The sequence below is a fragment of the Parasteatoda tepidariorum genome, chromosome 3 (genome assembly GCF_982258835.1).
Source record: "Parasteatoda tepidariorum strain Cologne lab strain chromosome 3, Ptep-v5.0, whole genome shotgun sequence".
Lineage (NCBI taxonomy): Eukaryota > Metazoa > Arthropoda > Arachnida > Araneae > Theridiidae > Parasteatoda > Parasteatoda tepidariorum.
In genome coordinates this window covers 35,183,217-35,200,619 of record NC_141757.1, presented here as the reverse complement: position 1 = coordinate 35,200,619, position 17,403 = coordinate 35,183,217, and positions in this window count along the sequence as shown.

Sequence of the window (17,403 nt, the reverse complement as noted above, 5' to 3'; positions counted from 1 at the left end):
TGAACATAGTTGCAGACCAGGTTTACCCATTCATGCAAAAGTTTTTCCTGTGGGGGATGGTGTTTACCAACAGGATAATGCACCATGTCATAAGGGTCGAATCTTCGAGGAACATTCTAGTGACTTTCAAGCCATGTCTTGGCCCCCAAATTCACCTGACCTTAATCCAATAGAGCATTTGTGGTCCTACTTGGAAAACCAAATTCGTGCTGCCGCGCTACACCCTCACAATGTGAGGGAATTGCAGGACCAGTTGGTGAGCGCTGGTAAAAGAAAATTAATAATAAAAATAGCAAAAACTGGGGGAGAAAATAAGTCGAAGAAAAGGATAGAATTCTTTTAAAAAATTCGGAGAAATTTTTAATCGAATTCTTTTTAAAACATTCTTTTAAAAATTTTTTGAGTGCTCCTCACACTATTGTATTGATATATTTTCCTTTCGCTATATTGATACAATAATAGAAAGCACTCTTTTTTGCGGATATAATCGTGTGGGCTGATGAAAAGATTATATCTTTTTTTCCGGATTTTTTAGAAGAATTCTTTCACCTTTCTTTCGGATTATTATTATTTTACCCTCCAGTTTCTGTTATTTTTAATATTAATTTTCTTTTTCCCCCTTTTTTTCATTAATCTGTAATTTTCTTTTGTTTTATCATCATTTCGAACTTATCTTATGAGTTCTATTTACTTGCAGCTTTTGCGCAATAAATGAAACTTATTGTTTTCCTTAATTTTCTTTGTGTCTTTTTGTTTATATATATATATATATATATATATAAACAAAAGTTATATATATATATATATAAGTTATATATATATAATTGATATAAGTTATATATATATATATATATATATATATATATATATATATATATATATATATATATATATATATATATATATATATATATATATATATATATATAATTGATATAAGTTATATATATATATATATATATATATATATATATATATATATATATATATATATATATATATATATATATATATATATATATATATTTAGTGAAACAAATCTTAAATCTCATTCGAATCTATTTTCACGCATTTAAATAAATCTCCGGGATTCTCAGAGTGTATCCAAAACCACAAAATTCAAGAAAGTGATAGGAAACTAACTCAATCGGATTGTTCCTAGAGTTCTCACCAAAGAAATCCCCAAGGAATTTTCTTATCTTTGAAGAGTAGAAGAGATCAATACAGTAAGTATCGACATTCTCCTCAGTTATGTTTTGTTTGCGTTTTTCTGCCGATGAAATCTTCATGCAGAGATTCACAAAGAATATCGATAATAAAGCTCGAATCGTTTATTTTAACCCTTAAAAAATAAACCGTGATTTGAATTTCACTTTTTTCTGATGTTTGAAATTTTTTTTTCTCGACGCAATAAGCATTTAATCGTTTTGAGTTTATTTTATTTGAATTTGTTTTCAGTTTATTTATTTTTACGTTATATTTAAATCTTTGTACTTTTGTTTATTACTAATTACATTAAATTTTGATGTATGGTTTTGCATGTATGCTAACTTTAGAATGTAATTTCTATGAATGACTTGATGATCATGGGGTTTGAAATATTTTTACTAAACCCTATATTCGAGCATATTTCACCACTAGATTAAGGCCAGAGCCTTGTAAAAAATGTTCCTGTCACTGACCGTAAAAATAAATTTATACCCACAAATGAATGCCAATAAAAATACAGATTTTTCTCGTACTTATTTATTATAAGTTTTTACTTTAATTTGGAGTACCTACCACCCGACAATTCTCATTTTCATTCATCTAATTTAGATTAAAATGATATTAATTCACTGTTGACCAAATTATCAAGCAAATAATGAATAAAAAACACTAAAATAATAACAAGAAAGCCACGTTGTTCTCTTTTGACATTCATTGCTGAAAGTTGTGAGCTTCATTTTTTTAAAAATCTCTTCTAGGTTCATTGATTCAGCATTCATTGGTTCATTGATTCAGCAAAAACGAGTCAAATGAAGCAAGACATTCTAATTGAAGAAAGATCCATGAATTAGTACGCTTGAAATTTCTGTGACAAGACTGGCAACATTTTTAAACATTTGGTAAGTGTTGCCTTGCAAAGTTTTGAACTGAGAACCAACGACGAGTGCGAAATTATAATCACTTTTACTGAAAAAGTGGGCGGCGTTCCTCTGACTGACATTGTTTTCAAAATTCCATCTTATAAGAAACGGCGAGGTACATTTAATTTTGGAGAAGATCTTCGGAGGCTTTTCAAATAGGGTGAGTCATATCGCATATTTATATGAATGTTCCCTTTTTTTCATTACCTCTGCCAATAATTATTGCTCAAAATTTCATAAAGGGAGTTTACTGAGAGGAGGTGTCCGCAAATAAGTCTCCTCTGGTGACTGGTGTCAAATGTGTGTATGAAAGACAACAAAAAATATAATGAGATAAAGACAATACTTGACTTTAATTTTTCATAAAATTACTGATTACGTTGAGACATTTATCACACCCTTTAATGAGTCTCAGAAAGCTCTTCAGAAACTATTCAGGTCTTCCTGTACGCAATAAGCGTTGAACGGTTTGTGAAACCAAAATGATAACATTTGTTGACATTTTAGTCTCACAAAACGTTGAATGACATTGAATACATGAATGACCGTTGATAACAGTTGAATGTTCTTTGAGCATGGCGCTCGAAGAACATTCAGCCGAGATTCTTCATCGAAGCCGGAAGCAGAAAGAGACTGCGCGTGAGGTCAGGGCTGCATGAAGGATAGTCAAGACACTCCCAACCAAGCTTTGCAATAAGGTTTTGTGTTGTTATCGCCAAGATTCACTTTGCCATTCAACAACAGACCGCTAGATCAGAGAAATCAAGATTGCATTTTCCGAATAGCCTCCTTAAATTTCGACTGGGTGTACGCGTACCATTCATAGAGTTGAGATTGAGCATGTCAACTTTATGGTACCATTAGCGGTTCTAAGAGTCTAAATAGTTCAACAAAAAAAACTCAGAGGCAAGACTGAGCTTCCATCCTGCTCAGGCGTTGTGACAGCGCCATCTGCTTTATCATGGTCCAATGAAACCCAAAGGCGTAAAGGTGGCTTTACGTTCAATCGCTGCCTTCTTTACCCTATTTCTGTTTCGAAAAAAGCTAGAAGGGAACTTATTGCCGACCTCACCTTCGGACTCTGACGAGTACTAGTATAATATTTAATAAAAAAATAATAAATGAGTTTTTTCATTCCTTCTTAAGATTATTTTTGTTAATTTACACCCAGCAAAAGTTTATTTTAAAGGAGTATTTAATGGAAAAATCTGTTTGGTAAAGTTTACCTAGTTGACTGGGTAACCAAGTTTTTCTAAAAAGTAAAATTGATTAAAATGTATTTAAACACCAAGATTCAACTTTAAAAGCCTTCAAGCTTATTCCTTAATTTCCTTTCTCCACAACTAATAAAGCAATCACGGAATTTTCACAAAAAAAATAAGTAAATAAAATTGACGAAATGAACCTCAGTTATCACTGTAATATTTCCAAAATAAGTTTGCTGAAATAAATGGAAAATGAAACGCTTAAATGAAATGATTCAATCAATGTTCATTTAATTACATTAGATGATAATAATTTTTCCTTAAAATTTCTTAAGCTCTAATACAAATATAATTTTTTCTTCTCCATATAGCATAATGTTTTAAAGATGCTTAAAAACTTCTAAAAGCACTTCAAATTGCACCCGAAAATGCAATCAACTGTATAAAATGAAAATCATGCTCCATCGAGGAATTTTTAATATGTTTCAGAAAAATAAACTTTATTTAAAGCGTCTTTAAGGATAGATAAAATCTTACGTGATACTCGAGTAAAACTAAAATTCAAATTGTTTTGACAAGACAAGCAATTATTTTGTAATTCTAAAATGATAAGGAGGAGGAAAAAAGTGAGCTCTTTAAAGATGTGCTGCGTTGTCTCTTTTGTATTCCGCTCGAATAAATTCGATTATAATGTATCTGAAAGCCATTCTTTCCAAATCGGTAAACTTTAAAACTTACGCTACTGGAGCTCTGCCTTGTTTTCTATAAAAGCTGTAATCCAATCAGTAGAGATTGTTGAAAATAGAGATTTAGTTAAAAGAAGTAAAATTGGTTCAAAGATTTTCGTAGGAAAAATCGCTTGCATACACTATTTAATCATTACTAAACGCTATAAAAGGACGTAAAAACGAACGGTAACTTGAGACTTGGTAAATGTGGAGTTATCTATTTTGACAGTCTTTTAAAGTAAGTAACTATGCACGATATATGAAATGTACGTACAATAAAATAATTTAAACGAAGCATACAGTTTCGATTTTAATTTTATTTTTTAATTAATAACTGAGCTCGAATTCATGGAGGTTATAAAAATACATAAATGCAGGAAGATTTTGATATTTAAAAACAGTTAACTATTCCAAATGAATACAATGAAACATGGCTTTAGTATTTTGTATTTATTTAAAAAAAAACGTATTTTAATTAAAACATGTATTTATTTGAAATAAGCATTTTTGAAGTAAAACATTTTGCATTTATTTGAAATAAACATATTTGAAATAAAATATTTTGTATTTATTTGAAATAAACATATTTGGAATAAAACATTTTGCATTTATTTGAAACAAATATATTTGAAATAAAACATTTTGTATTTATTTGAAGTAAACATATTTGAAATAAAACATTATGTATTTGTTTGAAATAAACATATTTGAAAAAAAAACATTATGTATTTATTTGAAAGAAACATATTTGAAATAAAACATTTTGTTTTTATTTGAAAGAAACATATTTGAAATAAAACGATTTGGACTTATTTGAAATAAACATATTTGAAATAAACATATTTGAAATAAACATATTTGAAATAAACATACTTAAAAAAATTTGGTATTTATTTGAAATAAACATATTTGAAATAAAACATTTTGTATTTATTTGAAATAAGCATTCCTGAAGTATAACATTTTGTATTTATTTGAAATAAAGTAATATTTTGTATTTATTTGGAAACAAATGAAATAAACTTTAATAATATTCATATTCATAGAATGATCACTAATGTAAGAAAACATAAATAGACAATGAATAAAAACTTCTTTAAATTTTTGTAGGCAAAATCTTTTGTGCACTATGTTTTGTAGCACTATGTTTTGTAACTTTTGGTACGCTGTTGTCCATACATTAGTTTTTATAGTAAAAATATGGGAAAAAAAGTTGAATGAAAAAGAAATGAAATTAAACAAAAATAACTTATTTTGAAGCACAGTAAAGTAAACTCTAAGGAAAGTGCTCTAAAATTATATTTATTCCAAGTATACCAAAATGAATCATTTCGTGGGATAATTTCTTCCAAGAATAATAATTTACGTAATTATTACATATTTCATTAAACATTGCTTATTAAACAAATTTGTTGACAAATTTTATAATGTTTAGTTGTTCAAAATTCTTTTACTTTTTAAAGACTACGAACACATGTTATGCAGTACAAGTCACTGAGAAAAGAATATAATTTATTTAAACGTATTTCGTGATTTATACTAAAGGCACATTAGCAACCACTAAGTCTTAATTCTTTAAAAAAAAGTTTTCGATATTCAAACCTAACTTCAAAAGATATTCAAACCTAACATTTTATTCTCGTAGGGCATAATATATATTGAATATATTTGAGAAATTCTGAAGAACAGCAGGTAATCACACCAAGAAACCGATCTTCCCTTGACTAGTCAATGAATTTTCTATTCTTGCGGAAGATTAATGTTTCTTATCCCAAATGCATACACAAAACAAGATGAAAGCAACAGCTGCGCGTTAATGATTCGTCTATACGTGATATGTGTTCGTCTATCAATTTACGAACGGTTCTATCTGGATTACGATTACATGAGAAAAACAATTATCGATGAAGAATCATAATTTTTAAAATAACTTTTGCTTCTCAATCACTTTTAAATGGGACGTATCTTCACGATAAAATGGCAGTTGAGGTTTTGTTCAAGTAATCTAATCCTGTAATATAAAACATCGTTTGTAAGCTTATAATGTGTTAATTATAGTTTAAATTGTTTTTTCTCTTTAAAAAATTAGAATTTTCAAAGGAGTTTAAGCAACCCAAAATATCAGTAGCATATGCCGATTTTATCCAACAAAAGATATATTTAAACCTTGTTTTTATAAATGTCTCAAACATATCCACCCGAATTCCTTTTTACTTTTACGAGGATCAAATTTAAAGTTCTCTACACAACTATAGATAAACAAATCTGTTTTTATTTTTATTTTTCTACTCTAGCAGCATACCTATACTCTCCAGCAGCTAGCAAGGGGTGAGTTTCAACAAAAACAAATTTAATTAAATAACTAAAACTTTCGATTTATCTTATGCGCTAGTCAAAACACATGAAACGTTCAAATTTTGAATTAAGTTGATTTAGAAAGTTTTTGAGTTTTCTAACTTTTCTTAAACAGGAAAGTTAGGAATTTAATTTTATTTGAATCTGCATAAATTATGTTTATCTCTATCGACTGAAAATTGAAATTTACATAAAATTTAACATCCTCAAATCGTTTATGCGTGCCAAACGCGATTTTGTTTTAGAAGTGGCTAAAACAATGAATGTGTAAAGGATGTTGTTCAGTTCGGTTTTAAATATTATAAGTGAAGTGTTTTTATATCATTTCATCAATGAGATTGCTTCACTTAAGGCAAGATCTGCTATTTATTAATGTAATATACAGAAAAATGTGAAGATGATCATTTGGCTAAATGAATAAAATAATATGTATACATTTTTAAATATCTTCCTTCATTAAAATAATAAATTTGCTTTAAATGTCAATAAAGAAAATTAAACGCAATGTTTATCTTTACTTACTTATTCTTCTATTGATTTGGTTCTTAAAAAAGAGTACTGAACTTATTTTTCCGTGTTTTAAACTGAACATTTTTCTAAACAGTCAGAAAAATATACTTATTCTTAAATGTTATTCTAACTCCAATCGAAGATGCTTGAAATCGTGTAGAGTTCTGAGCACTTACTAAATAGACAGCAGAATGAGAAGTTCTCTTCAAAGAAAATGTCGAGGTCTAATGTTCTGTCTTCAAATATTTGTTTAATACTTTCAAGCAAACATTGCTTGCTTTAAAATCTTAAAACTGCACTTAGACTGCTTTCAAAAAAGAACATTAAGGTAAAAAAAAACATTTTTGATCATTTTTTAAAGAAAATTTCTGGAACAAAGCCAACGTGTTGAATTCAAAAGAAAGATATTTAAAACCCATTCTAAACGTGGAACAAAAATGTATACTTCAAAAGACTCCTATCAATATACTCTGAATTCGAAAACATATAAGATTTGAATTGATCTTAGTCAAAATCTTTTCTTACTTGGGAAATTTTTTATGTGTTTATTAAATTGTAAAAAGTAGATTCGTCAATAGTTAAAAAATAGACAATTTTTAAATTTCATGATTTTGAGTATATTTGACATTTCTGGCTGTAAGAAGGGAATTTTAAGTACTTAAAAAGTAAATTTTAGGACTATAATCTTTAAATTCTTACTTAAAAGAATGATAGAGCTCTCTCTTTAGTCACAAGTAGATTTGTTCATGAGTGAATGATATGCTTTCTACTGTCTACCAGTGCAGATGTCTACTCTAGAAAATACTTTATGAGTTCGAGTTCTGCTGTCTTCAGGCTAATCCTGAAAGGTTTCCGTGATTTACTTATAATTTTAATACGGTAGCATGTTATTCCCAGAGAAAAATTCCCCCAGGGTAGGTTTTTCGTATTTTTGACTAAAAAAGTCTCTCTTATTGAAATGCCAGTGAATAATTTCAAAATTACTTTAGTCGAATGTTTGAAAGTTGCATATTCGCAATTGGATCTCGTCTGTTCAACTCTGACGATTAGAAAAAAAGAGAAATTAGTTTATTTAGTAGTGAGTACTTAATGTGCAAATTTATTAAGGGATATATTTGATAAGTAGGTATATCATTTGTCGAAGTAGAAATCATACTAACATATAAAAATACTAGCGCTAAACAGTTTAAAATTAAGCGAAAATTGTATGGTGATGCTAATTTTTTACTTATTATTAATGTAAAAATTTTCTTGTAAGGAACTTAAGAAAATATCTGGAGTCATTAGTAGAATAGAGCAAGCTTACATCTTTGTTATAAGCAGATTCTCTTGTAAGGATACTTAAGAAAGAATGAATTTTTATTTGTCTACTTTAAACGAGCGAACATCAAAACAACATACAAAACTTCAATGAGCCTATTTTTTTTAATCCTAATAAATGTATTATATTGTACAACTTAAGTATTTTAATTTAAATAAAAAATCATTACTTTTGAAATTATTTTTTCTAAACATAACAGCGTCAGTTTTTGCAATTAAAAAATACTCAAGCACACAATTTAAATAAAATTTCTATTTATTATACAACTTACAGTTATTTTGAAATGCAAAAGTAATAGCAGCAACTGAAAAGAACAGCATCTGCATGTTCAGAACAGTATATAACCATAAATCAGTGTTTCCCAAACTTATGACCTTTGTGTACCCTTTCTAAATTTTTTGTAAAGCTGTGTACCACTAATAAAAGAAATGAATGTATTTTTTACTATAAAAAATTGCACAAAAGATAAAAATCACAACTGGTTGCTGATACCACTAATTATTAACTGTTAACTCTGCAAAAAATAACCAATAGAAAAATGCGTAATCGTAAAATTTAATTTTCAAATAAAATTTTTTGAAATTTTCGTTTGTTGCAAGATGTTTCGCTTAATAACGTGTACCCCCGCTAAACTGTTCCCGTACCCCTGGGGGCACGCGTACCACACTTTGGGAAACACTGCCATAAGTAATAAAATGAAAAGATTAGTGAAAGAAGGCATTCAAAAAATATGACAGTTTGGAAGATCTGAAGTTATGAAATCTTATTTATGATTAGTGCAGAATTATTTCTTCGTAACAGTACCTACCTTTGTATTAAACCAATATCTACAAGTAACATACTGTTAACCTGTATATGTTGAGTTTAAGACTGTTAGAAATGAATGTAACTAATTGGCTATTTTCAGAAAATCACTGGATCAGAGAACAATGATCTGAAGCAAACATTATAATACTCATTAAAATACACACTATCTAAAGGTGCGTAGAAGAAAGCAATATTGGTTTCATAAACAATAATGCTTTTAATTAAACCGAAAATAAATAGAAAATTCTTATTATTTATAACTCAAACCATTTTTATCTATATAGGGGAGATTGTAACAGGGTACTATTGTAACAGAACAAAAATTTCGAGTGTCGGGTTCTAGATTTGGTTCCTAGGTGGAGCACAAGGTGTATTTAATAAATCTACATGTACACCCCTGCTGGCAGCTATTTTTATGTATTTTTGAAACAGTTACATCACAAAAGTTATTTTCACAGTACGTAAGTACTTTTTTTGGTATTAGAATATTATAATGCAACAAAGTGATTTTGTTTAAACAAATAAAAATTATTAACCGAATATGTAAGTGGACACCTTAATTAACATTTCAATAAAAAAATTAGTTTTGTTAATTAACTAGCATCGTTTTTAACAAATGAAGCTGAAATGGCGTCTTGGGGACGATTGTAACAATAAGTAAAGGGACGATTGTAACAGCTTAAAATAAATAATTTTATGTTTACAAACCATTACTTAACTTTTTAAGACCAACCAATAGTTTCCTTTACCATTTATATTATGTTGCATGTGCATTATTTTATTTGTCACCTTTCACAGCATAAATTAAAATTTTTAACCCCTTAAAGTTAAAAGTTTAACCCTTTATGTCTCTGCTCATTATTATTTTTACTCCTAAAATATCACTACTATTTTGATCAATAAAAAAATATATCACAACTATGATAATATGTATAATTAACTATGTTTTAGTTGAGTTTATGAACTGTTACCATTGACCCCGTAAGTGGGGACAATTGTAACAAGTGCACGACTGTCAAAATTTGTTAATAACTAAAATAATAACATTTAAAATAAGGTATTTTTTTTCTAGTAGAGGATAGTCTACCTTACTCGTCTGTCAATTAATACTAATAATATATTGGATTTTTTGTTAGTTAAAAATAGTTAAGTAAAAAATGCTACAATTGACCCCACTCTCCCCTACAATGCCATTTTAATTTATACAACATACACATTCAACTCCTGTAATACCTTGTGGCAGAATATAATTCAAATTGAATCCAAAAATTTCCAGATTTTCAAAAGACGTTTGAATGGAGAGGTTACTTTTTGATTTAATTTTTGATTGGTAGTTCTGGAGATCAGTTTGGTTATTTCATCGTGATACTTAAGAGCATGGCATAAAAGCCAATTATTTGATTAGGGTAAACTAACCAGTGAAGGAACACTTAAGCTTCGCTTGCCTTTTAAAAAATTATATTAATTTCAAAATTCGTAATTTCAGTTAAATGACAGTGTCAACATATTTGTTACTAATTGCAAACTATGCAAAAAAATTGTAGAGAACTTACATAATATTATTTTAAAGTTTTGGAGGTTCAAATAACAAGTAGTAAGAAGACCCAGTGAAGGAACCGCTCTACCCAGTGAAGGAACACAAAATTGCCCAGTAAAGGAACACTTAATTTTGGTTATTTTTTAATGCTCTTTATGAATTTTTTAGGCATACAAATATATAAAAACAAGACTATTTGTGAAATTATAACATACAAGTACATGTAAAATGCTAACTTTTTTCTGTAATCATGAACTAGAAATTAAAGTGATGTTAAATACAAAATAAATAAAAAAAAATCATTCTTTCTTATAATTTGACAGTCAAATCTAAATCATTATGTAATCCGATGCTGTTTATAATCATTATTATTTTATCACCTTTTTGTTTACTCTTTTTCCTCTTATTTCTTGAAGCTTTTTTTCTTTTTAAAGTATTTTTTCTTTCTTTTTCTTTTCCATGTTCTCTTGTTTTAACTTTTTTTTGATCTTTCAGCCTCTTGAAATTTTTGCCATTTCTCTGAAATTAGTGCAAAAGGTAATTTATTCGTTTTTCTTCTTATTTGACCTTTCTTTTTATCATCAATATTTGGCCAATGTAAATGGTTCTTCCAAACTTCTTCCGATTTTTCAGCAACATTTCTAGAATGCCTTTCTCGAAAATAGACGGGGGAAAGGTGTCTTGAAGTTTGAGGCAAATCCATCTCTTGTTGACTTATATCTAGAGGATCTTTAGAAATACTGATTTTACTTCTAGAATCATTTCTTTTTTCAACTAAGAGAGGATCAGCATGAGGACTCATTTCAAATTCGATATCTAAGATGCATTCATTATCAATACTAGCTTCAGTTCCTAAGTTTGAGTTAACCAAGTGGTCTTCTTTTAATACGTACTTCTTCCATATTGAAAAAAGTACAGGCTCTTGGATATTTTCGATATTAGACTCTTCAGTCAATGCTGCGTTAAAAATTTGCACCTTATCTTGAGGGATTTTCCTCTCAAGCTTCTGAAGAAATTGAGTATCGTTTCTGTTTAACTCTGTTTTTTGTTGAGGAGCTGGTTTCTAAATTCTAACATTGTAAAGTCGTTTTTATAAATTATATAATCACGTTGCCATCCTATAATGATAGCATATTAGGAGTTCTTGGTGCAAAAGCCAGCGAAAAAATGTTCTATTCAAATTTTTATGATTATATTTAATTAGTTTTCGATTTGTGAACATAGTTTATTAAGTTGCCTAACATTTGATGTAACTACACACCCCATTAATAAATATAAATTATAATTTTTTCATAAACTTAGCTATTAAATTAACATTTTGAACTGAAATTATTTCAGGAATTATTCGTACAATTTTTAACAAAATTTCGGTTGTCCTCTATATAGCAGAATTACTTATCATGTCATATCTATATAGCAAAATTACTGTCATGTAAAATCATATTTCAAACATTATTGTTATTCCCAGTGAAGGAACATGCCTGTTTCTTCACTGGTTAGAAGTTGTTTTTTGTCTTTTAAACGGAATTTTGATGTATAATATGACTAAACGTACAGGAAAATTAAAAAATTTCTTTTATTTTCATTAACTGGGAAATGAACCCAGTAAAGAAACACTTGTTCCTTCACTGGTTTTTCATCGTTTGGTGATCCAGTGAACGAACATGCCTGTTCCTTCACTGGTTAGAAGTTGTTTTTTGTCTTTTAAACAGAATTCTAATGTATAATATGACTAAAAGTACAGGAAAATTAAAAAATTTCTTTTATTTTCATTAACTGGGAAATGAACCCAGTAAAGAAACACTTGTTCCTTCACTGGTTTTTCATCGTTTGGTGATCCAGTGAAGGAACACCCCCTTATCTCAGTACTTGATTATGCTATGGTGCTTTAAAAAAATAAAACGTAACTTCAATAACTATATTTTGAATTTTCTTTCTCACAGTGAGAAAAATAAGACTACTACATGCAATTAATTCTACTTCAAACATATAAATACAAACACTCACCTTATAATTTTTTCAATGAAACAAGGTGTTGCAGAGATAATAACAGATTCAAAAATTTTTCCAGACAAGTCCATTTGACCAGGTAATCCAAAATATTGCTAGATGACTTCCTATTGTTTGGCAGTAAGCTATTGTTACCAAAAATCTAAAAAAAACTTTTAAATTCTTATTTTTAATCAATATATATGAAATGTTCCTTCACTGGGTAGTGTTCCTTCACTGGTTGGTTTACCCTACATTTAATTTTGAGATTTGTATTTGTTACTAAATATATTGTTATAAGAACTATAATTTTCAAAAGCTGAATTTCTGGTATTCCTTTACAATAGTGATCTATAAAATTACTACATAAATGATTTAAATACCATATAGTTTGGTTTTATTCTTAGAAATATGGTTTTCTTCACTGGAAATGTTTTTACCTTTGTCAGAATTTTTTCTCTGTAATAATGTTTCAATTTAAAAAAATATATATTTCGGGCTTATTTTGTTGATGACTAATTAAAATCCTAAAAAGAAAATTAAGATTTTAGGGGAATATAGTTTTTATTCCAGTTTATATAAAGTATAATAACATGTAGTAAGTAAAATTTTATAATCTCTATCAAGTGTACACAATTTTATAATATTCTATAAAATTTTTTACACACTCCATAGATAGAGCAATTTAAACAAAAAGAAGATTACATAACTAAAAATAATTCTGGCACACTTTCAAACATTTGTCAAAATATACTAAAAATGTAAATGACTTCTTTGCTTCTTCATTTTTTTCGAGAAATAAATAATGAAAAGAAAAGTACAAAATATTAAAGTTAGCGAAATACCATAATATTATGTAAATCAGCTTAATAATGACGTAAATCGCTTTGATAGCCTCCAGTTAGTAGTTTCCCTTTTCTTTTCGACCTTTAAAATAACTTTTTTTCACCCGACAATTTATCATCTTGAGATATGTTTATTTCAAAACAAATTAAGTTTTATTTTGAGCGCATTACACAACAAAATATTTTGTTTGTTTTTCCAAATATAAAATGTGGTGTTTAAGCTTTATTCTTATTGCAAAATTATGCAAATGCTATGCCACTTGAGAAAACCATGATTTATACTGAATTTCTTCAAAAAGTTTCACATTTAAGATTTTTTGTAAAAATACAAAAAAAAACGATGCTCATTTAGTAAATTTTCTTGCATTTATTATTAAGTGAATCAGCAAAATAGTCTGTACTATATTATTAAAACTAATTAAAGTTTTTATAGATTATTAAAAAACTATCCAAGCTCTATGACATACACTTTCTGCATTTATTTGATTGCATTACTTAGATTTTGCTATCCAAAAGGAGGTTAATATTAAAAACATATTTTTCTTATTTCCCATTTGTTTCAAAATTTAATATTTTGAATTATGCTCATTTTATTTTTAAATTTTTCGATATTTTGTTTCTCAATAAGTTTACGTAGTATTATTTTACTAACATATACTAATTAAATTATATATGTACAAACATGCAGAGTTATAAAATGAAATTCTTCGGGGAGAGGTTTTTTTCTAATCGAGACATTTTTAAAATGAAAAATATTGAAAAATTAAAAATTTTATTCAGAAAATTTTATTATGTAGGCTTGACGTTTTGGCCTTGGGATTTTAGTTGTTGTAAAATCATTTTATTAATGAAACAAACCAAATTTATTTTATAATATATATTTTTTGTTTATAAAATAAGCATTTCTCTTTTCCTATGATTTTGATTAGTCATATTATTTCATTTATTTTAAATTTTGTTCTTTAAATTTTCTTTAAATTTTAAATTTCAATAAAATATGTTACTTTGTGTAACATTTAAATGTCAAAATTAATTTATTTCCTTTTTTCGAAAATCTTCACTAAAGAATGCGTAAACTATGGTTAAAGAACATCGAATTTAAATTTATTGTTACAAAATTCTGAATTAACTTGAAACCCGTAGTTAACGGTTTTCTGCGAATAGCGTATTCTTCTGAATAATTTTTTGAACATCTAACATTTACTATTATTAATTTAAAATATTTCTCGCTTAATAATTTCTCTTCAAGGAAAAGATATTGATTTAGTTTTCATCAGCAATTAAAAAAATAGAATGCCAACAGCAGACGCTCCCATGTTAGTTAGCATTTCTCCAAACGCATTTCTGCATTCTAAAGCTGAAAAATGGTACTACACAACCGTGCCATTTGTTTGTCAAAACTTTATTATTTTATGCACCAAAAAGTGCTATCACGTCAACAGATCAGAACGATTATGTACTATGAGTTCCGAAATAAACTCGGTGCAACTGAATGCCACAAAAAATTTGTGAAAGTTTGGGTTTCAATACTGTCAAATACAGCATGCACAGTTAAAATCTTCCTTCTGAAATTACGGTAATATAACTGGCAGCTGTCTGTCCATTCGATTAACTGTAAAGTTTATGGAAAAGAAATTTTTGTTTCCTTTATGGTATAATAACCATTTACAAGAATATCGTTATAAAGCAATAAATACAAAACTATACGGTTTTTTAACCATTTACAACTAGCATTTTTTAAAAACGTAATAATTTTTTAACTAGATATAGAAGCTCGGCTTTTCGTAAGTTAATGGTCATTGGAGAGTGCCGGACACTGGGAATTCTTCACGTGTTGAACGGAATAGAGAAAATATTGTGGTGTCAACACTAGTACTCGAACTCCAGTTCTGATGGTCATGAGATTGACAGATGAGCCCGCTCGGCTATGATATGCACGCAGTAGCGAAGAACTAAGTAGCTTCATTAGGTGGTTCTAGTTGGTGCGATAAAATTCTGGTTGTTTAACCGTATTAGGTGAAAGCAGTTAACAAACAGTTTTTCTTAAACTTAACAGTTTGATTACCATTTTATCTATGGTTATTTGACTGTGTTGATTAAATATGGTGAAATAGCCATGTAATCAATTGTTATTTAACCATTTTTTTCGAGAAATTTCTAACAGTGTGTGCATGAATGAATAAAACTAAAATGTATGCACATATGTATTTATATAGTGCATATGTACAGACATTTTTGTTACACACCTATGCATACACTTATATTGTATGTATTAAATATATGTACATATGCATATATCTAATTATTATTTATGTATGTGAAAACAATGCAGATAAGTATGTCAGAGTATGTACAATGTATGTCCCATGGATGTATTATCGTATGCACAAGGTATGAGTATCCCATACATGTATGTTCAATTAAATTATGTCCCATGCATGTACAATGCATGTATGGTCCCTTGTTCTCACGTACAAATGTTCCATATATGAATGTTCCATGAATTCATGCACTTGGAAACAACAACAACAAGTTATTTATTTATTTATTATTTATCAACAGTTTATTATGAACAATATATATGCATATATGTACAATATATGTGCATATGTACATTGACTGCCCAAAGTATGCATGTATATGTACATAATATATGCATGTACAATATATATCTCATGCATGCATGTACGATTCAGTTATGAACAATATATATGTATATATGTACAGTGTATGTATTTATATGTGTACATTATATGCACGTAAAATGTAAGCATGTATGTATACACATTATATTTATGTTCAATGTATGCATCAAAATTTGCATAATACATTTGTCTACGATTGTGCTCACATTGGGTGTACATTTATCCTACATATAAACATACTTATATTCGACATGCATTGTACATATATAAATTTGACATGCATAGATTCTACAGATATACAGTGGGCAAATAAAATATATCACCCTGGATAACTTTTGATTTAAAGATCGGATTTTCTCGCACTAAATGTCAATCATAATGGTTTCTGGGGGTGACTTTAAATATTCGAATTATTTAGTGCTAACTATTAATTAAGTTACGAAATTGGACACAAAAGGTACTTTCTCTGAATAAACATGTATTTTTTTACATATTTGGATTTTTAGCCTTCAAAATATAGGGGTGGCAGCAATCTGGGAAATATTGTCCCCTTAGTCTAAGCGATCCAAAGTTCTGACCCATAAATGTTAATTTCACATTTTGCGTTTTTAGTCATATTTTCAAAACTAATTAAGCAATTTGCATCCACTCATAAAATCCATTTATTCTAAGACAATTTATTGCAAAAATGATTTTTAATAAATATTTATTATTTTTCAGTACTTAATTTAATTGAGGATGAAAAAAGTTTGAATTATGATTTATGGATTTTTTTATATTATATTAATCTACATATTTTTCGACTGAAAAATCTAAAGTCTTATTTTGACTGATTTTATTTTGTGGAATCCGAGCAAAATTAAAATTATTTATTTTTTAAAAATAATTTGACGAAAATGAAGAAATATTTTAATGGGGTGATTAATATTTAAATGTGGTTAACCTTTGTTAACAACATTTCGCTAACCACATTAAATGTGGTTAACACCATCCTAACCGCAAATAAATAATTTTGAAAGAAAATTTTTAATTACCTGGCCACGTGTGATTCTCAGAACTATTCAAGTAATTATTTCCTTACATATTTTACTCTTTCCTTATGCTACCACGTAGATTTTTTCCAATAATATACCAAAATATTTTGTTTAATTTTTATTGGTATTTACGTTTTTCTTTAAATTAAAACTCGGTTTAAATAATTACAAAGATTTTTTCCGGGTCTCTGAACTATAGCCAGTTAGTTGATAATAATTTAAGAACATTTTCTATGTTAAAATTACTCAGTGCAAAACGGTCTGATAGTAGTAAATAAGTGCATCCTTTCTCTAAGAT